Raw genomic sequence first — 14,499 nt, 5'->3', positions numbered from 1 at the left:
GGGTCATGGGCAATTCAGAGAAACCATCTGTCCGAAACTCCCAATCCCTGCTTACCAAGCTCCCTTAATTTATGGCGGCACAAAGTCCACAGCAGAATTCAGGCAAACCTGGTTCAGAGCGCCCTCTAGTGTTAAAGCATCAGAGATGACTCCAAACACAGACCAGATGGGGTGTTTTTTGTGTGAACTTTCAGTCATTGCCCTTTTTGAGGGTGGGGGTGTCCTGCAGTGAGAAGGGCCAACCTGTTTTCTGCAGTCTGGCACATAGAACAGCCAAGTGATGTCCTACTCCAGGAGGGAGGTAAGGCCACCACTGCTACAGTGAGGCGACACTCGCAGACACACACACACACTCTATTCCATTAGCAGCTACCATCTTGCATTAGAGACCAGGGAGGCAACCACATGGTAGCTCACAACCATCCATAATGAGATCTGATGCCCTCTTCTGGTGTGTCTGAAAGCAGTTACAGTGTACTTACATATAATAAATAAATAAATCTTTAATAAAAACAAACAAACGGAGCCGGCCGTGGTGGCGCACGCCTTTAATCCCAGCACTTGGGAGGCAGAGGCAGGTGGATTTCTGAGTTCGAGGCCAGCCTGGTCTACAGAGTGAATTCCAGGACAGCCAGGGATATACAGAGAAACCCTGTCTTGAAAAAAAAAGAAAAGAAAAAAAAATGAAAAAAACAAACAAACAAACAAATGGGGTAACAGACCTAAACAGAAACCTGGGACCACAGCATTTTCTAGGTAAGTGCTCTGCTCCTGCATGTGATATGACTTTTCTAGGGAAGATATAAAGGAAACATCTATGCATCTCAATAAGCAGAGAACAGACTGACCATAGAAAAACCTTATTTTAGCCGGGTGTGGTGGCGCATGCCTTTAATCCCAGCACTTGGGAGGCAGAGGCAGGCGGATTTCTGAGTTCGAGGCCAGCCTGGTCTACAAAGAGAGTTCCAGGACAGCCAGGGCTACACAGAGAAACCCTGTCTCGAAAAACAAAAAAAAAAAAAAGAAAAAGAAAAAAAAAAAAGAAAAACCTTATTTTGCTGTATGCAATAAAAAGTCTGAGGTCCCGCCCACTAAGGGTGTGTCATTGGGAGGCGGGATCTTAAGGTTCACTTTGATGTTTGTTTGCCACAAAGGAACATCCAAGCAAGGAGAGAGGCATGTGCAAAGGCCCCAGAACAGCATGGTTATCAGACCAACAGGAAGAAGTGGCGGGAGAGCAGGATTGAGGAGAAAGGCACTCTACTGGCTTTTTGCAGGCTTGTCATGGGCATGCAGTGCCCACCGAAGCCAGAAGAGGGCAGTAGATCCTTTGAGACTAACAGTCGTTATTGTCATGGGGTGTTGAGAATCAAACCTGGGTCTTCAGAGTGAGCAACTGATACTCTTCAGTGCTGAGCCATTTCTCAAGCACCTCCACGGGGCTTCTCATAGATTCCAAGAGAAATGGAAAGTGATGGAAGAGAGGTTGGTAACACAAGCCAACATACATGGCCAGTCACTGACACTCTAGATAGATGGCCTGGTCTAGAACCATCCAGGAGACATGGTGTTAGGGAGTTGTCACCAAGGCAGGTGGGTCCAACAGCCAGCTGGGGGCTCCACGTGGGCAAGTTTGGTTTAGCACTGAACCTGAAGGTAGGACTGCAGGGAGCAGGCACCAACTGGGTACTTAATAAGTTATTTGGGCCAGGCAGTAGTGGTGTATGCCTTTAATCCCAGCACTTGGGAGGCAGAGGCAGGTAGATTTCTGAGTTCGAGGTCAGCCTGGTCTACAGAGTGAGTTCCAGGACAGCCAGGGCTACACAGAGAAACCCTGTCTCAAAAAAAACCAAAGAGGGGAAAAAGAAGCCAGGTGGCTTGTCCACACTCTTCTCCAAGAATCAGATCCTAGTGGTCTGTCTTCTACTGTGAGCCCCACTATGCCCACCCAAACAGAATTTCTGTTGACAATCCCTGACAACCTTGACATCCACCCAAGAGATGGTTTAAGTTGCCGGGACAGCACCTCTTACCTCAACTTGGCAAGCACTGCTCTTGGCTGGAAGGCTGGGTACACGGAGTGCCCTGCCTGTGGGCTGAGGCTGGGTGTGGCCCAACACTCACTGTTTGGATGACTGTGCATTCCCTTCCAACCGTGCTTTCTCTGGTTGGACTGGAATCGCTCACATCCAACACATTCTACCAGATGCACCATGGCGTGGCCGCTGTGGGCTCTAACTTTGCTTTCACTGTTCAGCTCTGGGGAGCTGTAGAAACCTCTAGTGAATGTCGGGATGGAGAAGAAAGACAGGAGAGACAGGTTGGCTTGGTAAACCAGCATATTAAAAAACTGGCTTCAAGAGAGCCCTTTATCAGCCGGGTGGTAGTGGCGCACGCCTTTAATCCCAGCACTCCGGAGACAGAGGCAGGCAGATTTCTGAGTTCTGGTAAAATGCTTGCCATGCAATGATGCGGACCTGAGTTCAGATTCTATATACCCATGGAAGAGCTACCTGGCTGTAATGCTGGCACTGGGGGAAGAGCAGAGACGAAGGGACCCATGGAGCTAAATGGGCCCACTGGTCAAGCCTGGTGGTGAGATCCTGGTCCAGCGAGAGCCTCAGCCTCAAAAACTATGGTGGAGGGGCTGGAGAGAAGGCTCAGAGGCTAAGTGAACTCAGAGGATCTGATTTCAATTCTCAGTACTCATGTCAAGCAGCTCAGAACCACATATAACAGTGTTTCAGGGGATTAGCCCTCTTTTGGACTCTGCAGGTAGACAAATGCACACACACACACACACTTGCACACTTGTACACATGTATGCATTATGCATACACATTCATGTAAATACATTTTTAAAAATTGAAGCACCTTTGGCCTCCTCCACACAAACACACCCTCCTACCTAAGTGCATATCCACGTGAGCATCTACAGTGTACGCATGAGAATGTACAGTGTACACACACGGGAAAGGAGGGAGGAAAGCGGGCAGGCAGGCAAGTAGGAAGGAAAGGGGTATAGCTTGCTTTAGGTTATATAGCCCTGATAAAGGGCTCTCTCTCTCTCTCTCTCTCTCTTTCTCTTGGTTTCTCGAGACAGGGTTTCTCTGTGTAGTCTTGGCTGTCCTGGAACTCACTCTGTAGACCAGGCTGGCCTCAAACTCAGAAATCCGCCTGCCTCTGCCTCCTGAGTGCTGGGATTAAAGGCGTTCGCCACCACTGCCCAGTGTTAGGAAAGCATTTGACATGCATGCATGACTACCTCCGTTTAACCTCCCAGAAACCTCATGAGAAGCCTGGTGTTGTGGTTCAGGCTTGGAATCTCAGCAACGCAGAGGCAGAGACTGGAGAGTGTGGGTCTCCTTGATCAGCCTGCCTTGCTGGTCAGGAAGCTCCAGGTGGAGATGCAGCGAAAGGCCTGACGGTGGTGAAAGGGACTGGGGAGATAACTCTGTCTGGAAAAGCTTTAGCAGAGCCAGCGAGCAAGCAAGCAAGTGTGGTGACCTGAGTTCAAACCCCGGGACTCGGGAAGGTAGAAAGGGAGAAATGAGTCTCTATGCACTCTGACTTCTCCGTACACTCTGTGGGATTTGAGTGTGTGTGTGTGTGTGTGTGTATGTGTGTGTGCTTTCATCTGGGTACGTGTGCACTAATGGTAGAAAGAAATAAAATTAAATTAAATTTTACAACAGAAACAGCAAAGGTGAAGAGCAATTGAGAATGTGGCCCAGGGGGCTGGTGAGATGGCTCAGTGGGTAAGAGCACCCGACTGCTCTTCCAAAGGTCCAGAGTTCAAATCCCAGCAACCACATGGTGGCTAACAACCATCTGTAATGAGATCTGGCGTCCTCTTCTGGAGTGTCTGAAGACAGCTACAGTGTACTCACATATAATAAATAAATAAATCTTAAAAAAAAAAAAAAAAAAAAGAGAATGTGGCCCAAACATTGTCCTCTAGCTAAAACACACACACACATGCACACGCACTCATGCATGTCCACACACAGACATACACATACACACACAGAATTGCACTCACACAAGCACAAAAAATTTCTAGAGGCATAGAGGTACCCAGGCCTCATTGGCAAGCTAGCTTTTCTGGAGCTGCTTCCTTCTTTGCAAAATAGAAGTGAAAATTCCTACCATGGAAGGTGGGCAGGGTGTCTTAGTTAGGGTTTCTGCTGCTGTGCTAAAGCACCATAACAAAAAACAACTCGGGGAGGAAAGGGTTAATCATCTTACAGCTTGTAGTACTCATCTGGGGAAGTCAGGGCTGGCACTAAAGCCAAGAACCTCCCTCAAAGCATGCAGGAGTACTGCTCACTGGCTAACTCCTCCTAGCTTGCCCAGTCTGCCGCCTTCTATTGTTTTAGTTAGGGTTTTAGTGCTGTGAGCAGAGACTGTGACCAAGGCAAGTCTTGGTTTTTTTGTTTGCTTGTTTGTTTTGTTTTAAAGATTTATTTATTTATTATGTCTAAGTACACTGTAGCTGTCTTCAGACACACCAGAAGAGGGAGTCAGATCTCATTACAGATGGTTGTGAGCCACCATGTGGTTGCTGGGATTTGAACTCAGGACCTTTGGAAGAGCAGTCAGTGCTCTTAAACACTGAACCATCTCTCCAGCCCCAAGACAAGTCTTGTAAGGACAACATTTCATTGGGGCTGGCTTACAGGTTCAGAGGTTCAGTCCATTATCATCAAGGTGGAAGCACGGCAGCATCTAGGTAGACATGAGGTTGGAGGAGCTGAGTGTTTCACCTCTTGTTCCAAAGGCAGCTAGGAGAAGACTGGCTTCTAGGTAGCTAGGATGAGGGTCTTAAAGCCACACTCACAGTGACACACCTACTCCAACAAGGCCACACCCCCTAACAATACTACGCCCTTAGCCAAGCATATACAAACCATTACACTCTGCCATCCAGGTTCACACATGCATGGTTGGCCCCACCCACAAGGGATGGCCTGGGTCCTCCCATATCAATCCCTTCTTTAGACTTGTGCATAGGCCAATATGGTGCGGACGTTTTGTTTTGTTTTGTTTTGTTTTCAACTGAGAGTCCCTCTCCCAAACTGAGACTAGCCTGTGTCAAGTTGACATAGGAACTAGCCAGCTCCTAAGGTGTCAGATAAGATCTCTCAAGCCACTTAGCACAGCGGCTGCCTCACCTCAGTGCCTGGACACTGGGACACCATCACTTTCTTTTTTAGCAACCCTTGGGTTTGGCTCCAGGCCCAAGGAGTTCTGCAGGCATGCTGGTGAGGGGATGGATGCTCAAGGAGCACACTGCTTTCTTTAAGAATGTAGGCTGGTAGCTGGGCGTGGTGGCGCATGCCTTTAATCCCAGCACTCGGGAGGCAGAGGCAGGCGGATTTCTGAGTTCGAGGCCAGCCTGGTCTACAGAGTGAGTTCCAGGACAGCCAGGGCTATACAGAGAAACCCTGTCTCGAAAAACCAAAAAAAAAAAAAAGTTAAAAAGAATGTAGGCTGGCAGCCCGGGCATGGTGGCACACGCCTTTAATCCCAGCACTCAGGAGGCAAAGGCAGGAGGATTACTGAGTTTGAGGCTAGCCTGGTCTACAAAGTGAGTTCCAGGACAGCCAGGGCTACATAGAGAAACCCTGTCTCGAAAAAAAAAAAAAAAAAAAAAGAATGTAGGTGGGCAACAGGCAGGAAAGAGTGTCCCTCTACAGGGCGGAGGGAGCACAGAGGGAGGGTAGGGGGGACCACAGGGAGGGCAGGGATCCATCTGGTGGAAGCCAGAGCTCCTAGTGAGCTTCATCGGGTTTGTGTGTGTCTCAGTTTCTTCTCCAGGAGAGTAGATGAGAACAGTAACCCGCCTGCCCCCACCTGTGCAGAGCATGGCTCCTGAGACACAGGCTGCCAAAGTGCTTTGTAAAGTGGAAAACTGTTTCCCAGACGTGAGGGCCCATCATCCCTCCTTGATACAGATCTGCTGTGGGTGGCTGAATGGCCTCTGTCCTGGGGAGAGAGCAGGTGGGTGTGAAGGGTGAGTCTGGGTGGGGTAGGGCACTCTGCCAAACCTCTGCACAAGGTGACTGCAGGATGGGGACCGTGCCTCGGGGGACATCTCAGCCGCTCTCAGTACAGGAAACTTTAGTTGTGTGAATAAAACATAAAACTTCCAAATTACAGTCACCCACACATGAGAGGTTTTTCCGGGTGACATCTTCTAGGTTTACACATTGTTCGTCCAGCCCAGTGAGAGCCAGGAGAGACCTCCTAAGAGCCCGTAGCTGACTCTAGGAAAGGACAGAAATAGGCTTCTCTTCTAATTATTTGGGGGTGGGGGTGGGGAGGATGAATTTTGCTCAGAGAAAATAGGACATTTCTGTGATTCCAGTACTTTAGAGTCTGAGGCAGGAGATTTATTAATTCAAAGTTGGCCTGGGCTACATAGCAAGACCCTATCTTAAAGCTACAAACAAACATGCAAACAAACAAACAAAAATGAGGGATAGAGAAGAGAAAAAATTTAACATCTCAAGGACTAAGTATCAGGACTGGATGTGGGTAATAGGCTATTTCTCCGTTGGTGAAATGAGTGAATTCAGACCTGATTGGATTATATTAAAGATGGATTTATCGGGAAGCTACTCTCAAGAAGGGTTCACTGGCCCCAAGGATTGAGGCCAAGGGAGTTGCCAAGTGAGGAGAGGGAAGAGAAAGAGAGAAAGGGCATGCGAGGAGGGGGGCGGGGGTCTGAATTATAGAGACGGAGGGAAGGGCAGAGAGGTCTGGATTATTCAGGGAAGAGCCTCTGGGCTCAAAAGTTCAGGGTTGGGAGCAGGGTATGCCAAATAGGGACTGAGGGACTGAGGGATGCTGGGAGAACCTGGAGGCCAGGTCTGCTTTGATGTGTGAAATATGCGCCTCAGTCCCTTGTCCCCAGATCAGAAACCAAACAATGGGGAGACTGTAGAGCTCTTGTCTAGCACTGTCTAGGCTCCCAGGTTTGATTTCCCCAGGACCAAAAACAAACAAACAAAAACAAATGTGTGTGTGTGTGTGTGTGTGTGTGTGTGAGAGAGAGAGAGAGACAGAGACAGAGAGAGACAGAGAGGGAGAGAGAAAAAGAGAGAGAGAGAGAGAGGGAGGGAGAGAGAGAGAGAGAGAGAGAGAGAGAGAGAGAAAACAGGTGGGTATTAGGGTGTTAGGGGTATGTCGTCTCAGGGCAGCCTAGTTCATACCATCAAGCCCTCCACCACAGAGCTGCACCCTAGCACCTTCAAATCTATCTATAGTCAGAAGGGCAAGGTACGGCTAGAGAGAGGAGAGAAAGAGCTGTGCTGTGTGCCTATATGGCTAAGAGGAGCAGAATCACTTGTCATCTGGCACAGAGCATTTCTCACGGAGCACAGGGACTGAGAAGCGTCCCTTGACAGAGGATGAATGGTAGGTAGGATAAGCCTGTGAGACACCATTGTCTTTGGAGACTTAGCTGTGGCCTAGGGAAGGTACATGGTATGCCATTATGAGCCACGAGGGACCTCTTCGCTGGCCCAACACCAATAGTACCCAGGCAGGAGACTGAAGGTACTTCCTCAAGGAAATGACAAGCCAAAGAAGAAAAACACGTAGGGGCTGGAGGAGAGATGGCTCAGTAGTTAAGAGCACTGGCTACTCTTCCAGAGGTCCTGAGTTCAAATCCCAGCAACCACATGGCAGCTAACAGCTGTCTGTAATCCAGCTAAAAGTGATTAGATTGGACTCTTGCACAGACATACATGCAGGCAAAACACCAGTGCACATAAAATAAAAATAAATAAATTAAAAAAAAAAAGAAAAGGAAAGGAAAACACCTGGGGTTGAGTAAAATCACTCAGTCAAGTGTCAGTGAGACCTGAGCGCAAATCCCCAGCACCCAGGAAGAAAGCCAGAAACTTTTTTTAAAAAGATTTATTTAAGCCGGGCGTGGTGGCGCACGCCTTTAATCCCAGCACTTGGGAGGCAGAGGCAGGTGGATTTCTGAGTTCGAGGCCAGCCTGGTCTACAAAGTGAGTGCCAGGACAGCCAGGGCTACACAGAGAAACCCTGTCTCGAAAAACCCAAAAAAAAAAAAAAAAAAAAGATTTATTTATTTATTGTATATGAATACACTGTAGCTGTACAGATGGTTGTGAACCTTCATGTGGTTGTTGGGAATTGAATTTTTAGGACCTCTGCTCACTCCAGTCTAATCAACTACGCTCTAGCTCAGTCCCTGCTTGCTCTGGCCCAAAGATTTATTTATTATTATACATAAGTGCACTGTAGCTGACTTCAGATGCACCAGAAGAGAGCCTCAGATCTCATTACAGATGGTACAGATGGCTCATTACAACCACCATGTGGTTGCTGGGAATTGAACTCAGGACCTTTGGAAGAGCAGTCAGTGCTCTTAACCACTGAGCCATCTCTCCAACTCAAGCCAGAAACTTTTAATCCCATTTCTAGGGAGGCAAAGATCTCTAGGGTTTACTGACTAGTCTAGCTGAACCAGCAAGCTTCCCTTGCAGTGAGAGATCCTGGCTCAGAAAAATAAGTTGAGATGCTGAAGACATGGCTAAGCATTTAAGACCACTCACTGGCTGCGGGCTGGTGAGATGGCTCAGTGGTTAAGAGCACTGACTGCTTTTCTGAAGGTCCTGAATTCAAGTCCCAGCAACCATCTGTATTTTTTTTTGGTTTTTCGAGACAGGGTTTCTCTGATAGCCCTGGCTGTCCTGGAACTCACTTTGTAGACCAGGCTGGCCTCGAACTCAGAAATCCACCTGCCTCTGCCTCCCAAGTGCTGGGATTAAAGGCGTGCGCCACCACACCTGGCCTCACAACCATCTGTAAAGGGATGTGATGCTCTTGTTTGATGTGTCTGAAGACATCTACAGCGTACTCATATACATAAAATAAATGTAAAAAAAAAAAAGGTTCACTAAGTCCAATAACTCAAACAAACAAAAAAATGGACAAGTGAGCCGGGCGTGGTGGCGCACGCCTTTAATCCCAGCACTCGGGAGGCAGAGGCAGGCGGATTTCTGAGTTCGAGGCCAGCCTGGTCTACAAAGTGAGTGCCAGGACAGCCAGGACTACACAGAGAAACCCTGTCTCGAAAAACCAAAAAAAAAAAAAAAAAAAAAAATGGACAAGTGATTTGTACAGACCCTTCCCCCAAAGATACTAGCTTCTAAGAATATAGAAATGTTCTGGCACATGCCTTTTTTTTTTTTTTAAGATTTATTTATTTATTATATGTAAGTACACTGTAGCTGTCTTCAGACACCCCAGAAGAGGGTGCCAGATCTCGTTGCGGATGGTTGTGAGCCACCATGTGGTTGCTGGGATTTGAACTCTGGACCTTCGGAAGAGCAGTCGGGTGCTCTTACCCACTGAGCCATCTCACCAGCCCTGGCACATGCCTTTAATCCCAGCACTTGGGAGGCAGAGGCAAGCAGATTTCTGAGTTCAAGGCCAGCCTGGTCTACAAAGTGAGTTCCAGGACAGCCAGGGCTACACAGAGAAACCCTGTCTCGAAAAACCAAAAAAACAAAACAAAACAAAACAAAACAAAACAAAAGAATATAGAAATGTTCAACATTCATAATTAATCATAATCATCACAAATTAATGGTAAAATGAGCTGTCCCTTTGGTGTCTAGAGCAGCTAAAAACAAAGGACAGACTTTAACAAGTGTTAGCAAAGAACCTAGAAATAAAAGCTCTATACTCTGCTGGAGAGGGCGTGAAAGGGCTCAGTCACTGACATTAGAAACAAAGGCAGATTTCTGTAGTTCAGGCTTCCTTCGCTTCCTTGAATCCTATCTCAAGCCCCTCTGTGTCTACCTTTTCCTGCTATCTTCACCCTTAGGTCAGGCAGGACAGCCATCCTCACTGACTCCAGAATCCTAGAAATCTGTAATTAAATAATCAAAGAGGAAGCTGGCGAGATGGCTCATTGGTTAAGAGCACCGACTGCTTTTCTGAAGGTCCGGAGTTCAAATCCCAGCAACCACATGGTGGTCCACGACCATCCGTAACGAAATCTGATGCCCTCTTCTGGAGTATCTGAGGATAGCTACAGTGTACTTACATATAAATAAATAAATAAATAAATAAATAAATAAATAAATAAATAAATAAATAAATCTTAAAAAAAAAAGAAAGAATCAAAGAGGGGAATCTTCTCCTAGCAGCCTTCAGATGAAGATGTAGAACTCTCAGCTACTCCTGCATCATGCCTGCCTGGATGCTGTCATGTTTTCACCACGACGATGACAGACTGAACCTCTGAATGTGTTGTAAGGGTCCATGATCCGCTGAAGAATGATACCCCAGACTCAAATAGTATGTAATCACAAGGAGTGTTTTATTCTGCAGGAGTCTAGCATGCTGGGATCTCCCATTATCAGAATAGAGAGACAACCAAGTGAGCTTGTAGGCTTGATTTAAAGCACATTAGGGGACTCTGGGGTGGGTGACTTCTATGTTAATGTTGGGTCCCAGTCTATGGACATTCCATTACTGGGGTTTGGGGGCTGGAAACTTGCTAGTGAGGTCTGGAAACTGTTGCTGAGGAAGTAGCTGAGGAAGTCTGGGGATGGCTGCTGACCCATTGTCCTTGCCTCAGGCCAGATGGTGGGGCAGCTTCAGAGGCCTGGACTTGCCTGGACTTGCCCAGTTCTTGGAAAGAGAGATTTGGGCCTAGTCTCCTGAACTGCCAGTTTGAAGCCTGTCATGGAGTTAGCTTAGCCTTCTCACTGTAAGCCAGTCCCAATTAAATGTTGTCCTTTATAAGGAAAAAAACAAAAACAAAAAAAAAAATTAAAGAACAGTACTTTTTATTTTTTTAAACCAAATGTCTGGCTAGCCCTCTAGATAGTCAAAACTAGAATCTAACTTTTCCCTTCCTTTGGATCCACACACAGGTAGTCATAACGGTTTTGCAAGGTTAAATTCAGTCTTTCTGTTCCCCAGTCCTGGGCTTTCTAGACTTCAGGGCAGGCAGGAGTCTAGTTTCTACTTTCTGCATCATGAAATCAGCTCCATGGTATGCCTTAGCCCAGCCCCCAAATCCCCTGTTCTTGTTAAGCACCTGTCTGCCTTTTGAACAGGGAGACAGGGTGGCCCTTTCCTTGGGTTAAGCCCTCCTCTCTTAGCCTGAGTTCCCTCACTCACAGACTGGGAATAAAGCACAGTGTGGGCCTCACCAGTCCTTCAAAGTGTGGTCTGTAAATCTCCCATTGCAGCACCGCCTCTGGGAAGCCGAGCTGCCCCTTAACTTGACCTAAAGGACATTGCAACAGGGAACACACAGACAGCTACGTCAACTCAGCTGCCTCTGTTTGGCCAGGAGCCAGTGATTTTTTTTTTTTTTTTTTTGCAGAAATAAAACATTTATTATTTTGCTTTGGAAACTGGGATTTTTTTCAATAAAAAAATTAAAATTACAAAGCCAGGTATGACGGTCCATGCCTTTAATCCCAGCATTTGGGAGGCAGAGGCAGGCAGATGGCTGTGAATTTGAACCTAGCCTGGTCTACAGAAGAATGAGTTCCAGGGGAACCAGGACTACACAGAGAAACCCTGTCTTGAAAAACAAAATAAGGGGCTGGTGAGATGGCTCAGTGGGTAAGAGCACCCGACTGCTCTTCTGAAGGTCCAGAGTTCAAATCCCAGCAACCACATGGTGGCTCACAACCATCTGTAATGAGATCTGACTCCCTCTTCTGGTGTGTCTGAAGACAGCTACAGTGTACTTACATATAATAAATAAATAAATCTTTAAAAAAAAAATCCGTCTTAAAAAAAAAAAAAAAGAAAAACAAAATAAGACAATTTAAATTATATCTACAAATGAATCTGATTGGTATGAGAACGGTATGTAATGGGTTTTTATTGAGTGAGTTAATGAAAAATTTAAAACTATCACGGTTTTAATTTGCCACACACTGATCAGCAATAGTGGAAAGTCACACTAATAAAGGCTTTGGGGGGTCATCTATAATTTTTTTCTTTTTTTGAGACAAGGTTTTCTGTGTCTCAGGCTAGCTTCAAGTTCACTATGCAGCCAAATATGACCTTGAACTCCTGATCCTCCTGCCTCTGCCTCCCCAGTGCTGAGATTACAAGTGTGTGCCACCAAACCCACTTTATGTGGCACTAGAGACTGAATCCATCTGTGCTAGACAAGCACCCACCCACTGAGCTGCATCCCTAGCACCCCCCTTTTATCTTCTCTTCTCTTCTCTTCTCTTCTCTTCTCTTCTCTTCTCTTCTCTTCTCTTCTCTTCTCTTCTCTTCTCTTCTTCTCTTCTCTTTTGTTTTCTCTTCTTTTCCTTTACTTTGTGTCTTAGTCAGGGTTTTACTCCTATGAACAGACACCATGACCAAGACAACTCTTTTTTGTTTGTTTGTTTTTGTTTTTGTTTGTTTGAGACAAGGTTTCTCTGTATAGCTCTGGCTGTCCTGGAACTCACTTTGTAGACCAGGCTGGCCTTGAACTTAGAAATCCACCTGCCTCTGCCTCCCAAGTGCAAGGCAACTCTTGTAAAGACAACATTTAATTGGGGCTGGCTTACAGGTTCAGAGGTTCAGTGCATTATCATCAAGGTGGGAGCATGGCAGCATCCAGGCAGGCATGGTGCAGGAGGAGCTGTGAGTTCTACATCTTCATCTGAAGGCAAGTAGGAGAAGACTGGCTTCCAAGCAGCTAGGGTGAGAGTCTTAAGCCCATGCCCACAGTGACACACCTACTCCAACAAGGCCACACCTCCTATTAGTGTCACTCTCTGGGCCAAGGATATGCAAACCAACACACTTTGTGTTTGGTGTGTTTCTATGTGTGTCTGTGTATGTGTGTGTTAATGTAAGTGTGTCTGAATGTGTTTGTGGTATGTGTGTATGTTAGGTGTCTGTGAGTTATGTGTGTGTTTGAGCTCAGAGCCCATAGGAGGATGCTGATGTCCTGTTCCTCCATGCTCCCCCTTGTTGCCTGGTGTACTAATTTGCTTTTTATTGCTGTGATAATGGCCATGACCAAAGGCAACTTGAAGAGGGAAGCTTATAGTTTGTCATGAATGAAAGTCAGGGCAGGAGTGAAGAAGAAACATGGATGAGTGCTGCTTACTAGCTTGCTCTCCCTGGCTCACTTAGCTTGCTCTCTTACACCACCTAGGCCAATGTGCACAGGGATAGCAGCCTCCCATATAAATCACTAATCAAGAAAATGCCCATGGACTGGTGAGATGGCTCAGCAGTCAAGAACACTGGCTGCTCTTCCAGAGGTCCTGAGGTCCCGAGTTTGATTCCTAGCAATCAGATCTAGGTTCATGACCATCGATAAAGAGATCTGATGCCCTTTTCTGCCATGTAGATGTACGTGCAGGAAGAACATTCCTACATTAAAAAATACATAAGTAGCTCCTTCCCCTCTCTCTCTCCACATGCTTTTGGCCTGCCTCTCTCTCTCTCTCTCTCTCTCTCTCTCTCTCTCTCTCTCTCTCTCTCTCTCTCTCTCTCTCACACACACACACACACACACACACACATACTTTTTCTCAACTCTCCTCCCCATGCCCTGAATAAACTCTATTCTATACTAAAAAGCAAAACAACAAAACAAAAACAAGTAAATAAAGTTTTAAGAAAGAAGAAGAAACTGTACCACCCACAGGATCGCCTAAAGTCTCAATCTGATGAAGACACTGTCTCGATTGAGGTTTTCTTTCTCAGAGGACTCTAGCTTGTGTCAAGTTAAGGAAAAAAAAAATCTAACCAGGACACGTTGCAACAGGGTCTCATTGAACTTTGAGCTGGGGTGGAAGCCAGCAAGCCCCAGTTATAACCCCAGCCTCTGCTCTCCACAGCATGGAGGATGCTTCATATACAGCCTTGGGTTTTTGTTGTTGTTGTTGTCTTTTCAAGACAAGGTTTCTCTTGTGTAGTCCTGCCTGTTCTGGAACTTACGCAGTAGACCAGGCTGGCCTCAAACGCAGAGATCCACCTGCCTCTGCCTCCCAAGTGCTGGAATGTCTGGACTTTTAAAAAAAAAATTTTTTTTATGTGGATGATGGGAATTGAACTCAAGTCCTGATGCTTACATAGTAAGCAATCTTACAGGTGGACCTGTCTCCTCATCTTGTACTTTTCATTAGTTTTTCAGACAGTCTCTTGTATCCCTGGCTGGCCTCAAACTAGCTGTGAAGCTTAGGTGAGCCTTACACTCCTAACCATCCTGCTATTTCTTGTAGTGCTTTGTCTACATGTATGTAAATGCATCATGTTACATGTTACATCATGTTACATCTCTGCCTGGTGTTGCAGAGATCAGAAGATAAGGTAGGTCAGATTCCCTGAACTGGAGTTATGGGTGCTTCTGAGCCACTACATGTGTGCTAGGAACTAAACTCTGGTCCTCTCGGTGCTCTGCAACAGCAACAAGTGCTCTTAACTACTGAGCCCTTCCTCAGAGTCATTGATGGTTAAACCCTTAGTTCA

The sequence above is a fragment of the Mus caroli genome, unplaced genomic scaffold (genome assembly GCF_978045245.1).
Source record: "Mus caroli unplaced genomic scaffold, Mus_caroli_1 scaffold_9, whole genome shotgun sequence".
Lineage (NCBI taxonomy): Eukaryota > Metazoa > Chordata > Mammalia > Rodentia > Muridae > Mus > Mus caroli.
Note: the sequence above shows the minus strand (reverse complement) of the source record.